Source organism: Mya arenaria, chromosome 9, assembly GCF_026914265.1.
Source record: "Mya arenaria isolate MELC-2E11 chromosome 9, ASM2691426v1".
Lineage (NCBI taxonomy): Eukaryota > Metazoa > Mollusca > Bivalvia > Myida > Myidae > Mya > Mya arenaria.
The window spans coordinates 24,844,095-24,846,466 of NC_069130.1; the positions used below are offsets into that span (position 1 = coordinate 24,844,095).

General features: G+C 36.8%; 1 pseudogene; it reads right to left on the reverse strand.

The window, feature by feature from the left end:
• Window positions 1-566: 566 nt before the first annotated feature.
• LOC128203578 (G-protein coupled receptor dmsr-1-like) lies at window positions 567-2,005 on the reverse strand (annotated as a pseudogene).
• Between the last annotated feature and the right edge of the window lie 367 nt (window positions 2,006-2,372).

Genomic DNA, 2,372 nt, shown 5'->3' on the forward strand with positions numbered 1-2,372 from the left:
TGAAGGTAAATACTAGCATGTCACTTCTGAACTTGGAGCCGGTATTCATAAAACATCGTTAGTCATGTCTTGACCTAAGTCGATTTCTTAGGATAGTCAAAGTAAAACTTGAACACAACCACAGGTGTTTTAATTACATCTAATGTATATCATCAATTAGACTTTAAAAACTAAGAAGGTTTAATTTATTAAATCATGTGACCAGTCCGATTCTAATTTTATCAAAATGACTTACGTCAAAAATTTGCTAAAGGAATGTGTTTAACGTTTTCAATATTGTTTTTATTCCACAGAAGGAGTAACTGTTTTAAGGGATTAACAAATGCAATTTATTGAGTTTATACAAAATCAAAATAACGAACTTTAAAAGAGAGGTCTCTTGCTACTCCACAGTGTTAACAATAAAAAGAGTTTTATATAAAACGTTTATAATATCTGTATATAGATATATGTGAATGAAATTATATACAGTATGCCAACAAACAATTACAATTAATCAATGTTGCGAAAGTAACGCTTAGCTTAGGAAACAAACATATATAAAAACAAGGATTATATCTCAAATATCAAACACGAAATGGTTTATGGTAAGGTGGGAATTACAATAATATGATATTACCATAAATCAGTAGCTATCACATGCATCCCATAAAATTACAACATCAAATTCTAAAACTACTGTATCCTAATCAGAGTCCTTCAGTTACCATAGTAGTGGTGACTGTTTGAAGTTTACGACCCTCCACCATTTTCGGAAAACACTGACAAAATATAGAGATGAATGTGTCTCGAAATTGCTTGCTCATAGTACAGTATAGTACAAAGTTAATTCCATTATTTATCAAGGCCAGGATATCCAACAAATCCCCTAATGGTGTATAGATGTGGTGAAAAAAGTCCTGTATGAGGCCGCTCAGTAAATTCATTATTCCTTGCGGCGTCTCAGTTACTAAAAATAGAATCACTACGGTCAATAGCATCCGGGTTGTTCGCTGAGAACGCCGGGAACGTTTTGAAGACGAGGTCGAACCTCCGATTGGCTGGGTTTCCCCGTCCGCAACTGAGTTTTTGGTCATCATTTTCTTCCGGCGATTTTCCGCATTTTGCATCGTCCGTACAAGCAGAACGCTAAATATTGTCAACAAGAAACAGGGCAGTAGTTTAACCAACACCGCCTGTACCCAGAAATTAAACTTCTGCAGAACGACGTCACTGTGTGTACTGTTTCTGACATCAATCCACTACAGCGAAGGATGCGAAGTCATGTTTGACGAATTTGCTGGTGGTTCAATCGATTGTGACTTGAACTCGTATGAGATTGAATTTGGTATACATACGATCGTTACAACAATTGCAACGCTGATTACAGCCGTTTTTGCACGCTGAATGTTGCAGTATTGTGCTCCAATGCGCGGGAACCGAATAAACACATACCGGAACACGGCCAACGTAACAGTCAGCGAAATTGATATTGAATGTAATATTACACTTGCAATGGCGTAGGTCAAAGTATACTTGGCATTTGCCTCGGTATCGCGGTCCGGACTTGCCGATATCCCATGTATAACGTACATTTGTAGGGCAAACGGAAAATAAAACGCCATTGTTAATCCATCAGACACAGCAAGACCAGTTAGTATAATATTAGTCGAAGAAATCATGTTCTTCCTAGTCAGAACAATTATATTCAAAACATTTGCTAGGACACCAAACACACATACGATAGCAGCTAGGTAACCATGTATAGGTTTGTAAGAATTTTCAAACGTTTGTAACGCGGGTGCCTCAGGAGCTCCCATGACGTAATTTCCCATTTTACCAGGCGTAATGGTTGAATTTTCATAATCATAGAATATAAAATCGGTAGCATTGGCATTGACATAATAACCACTTTCGCTCATAATAAGCACACACGCGTTTTGTTTGAGCTGTTCAAAAGTATGAGAACTTTTCACGACAAGTTCGAATTATCCTCAAAGCCTGAAAGCCACAGTATGTCAAAGGTTCTAGAACGCTTCGTGTGTATTCGTCCCGTTAACAACCTAAGCTAACCACAAGGTCGGGCAGGCCTTTGGATGTTTCTGCAACGTCTATGACCTAAAAAGAACAAAATATAATGTAAACATTTTATTGACATGCATGAGTAAACACATTAGTAGCAACCTCAAAATGATATTTAGAATAGGGCATGCTTTTACGATAATATAAATAATAGAATATTGTAAACCAATGCGAAATCTATCCTGGATTGAATTGCCTCAAAAGGTAACATCGATATGACATGTTAAATCATGTTTTTTGTTTTTCTCACGGGCCATGTGGCTTACTGAACATGTATTCAAAATAAACCATTTCTCTCATTATGAAATGAC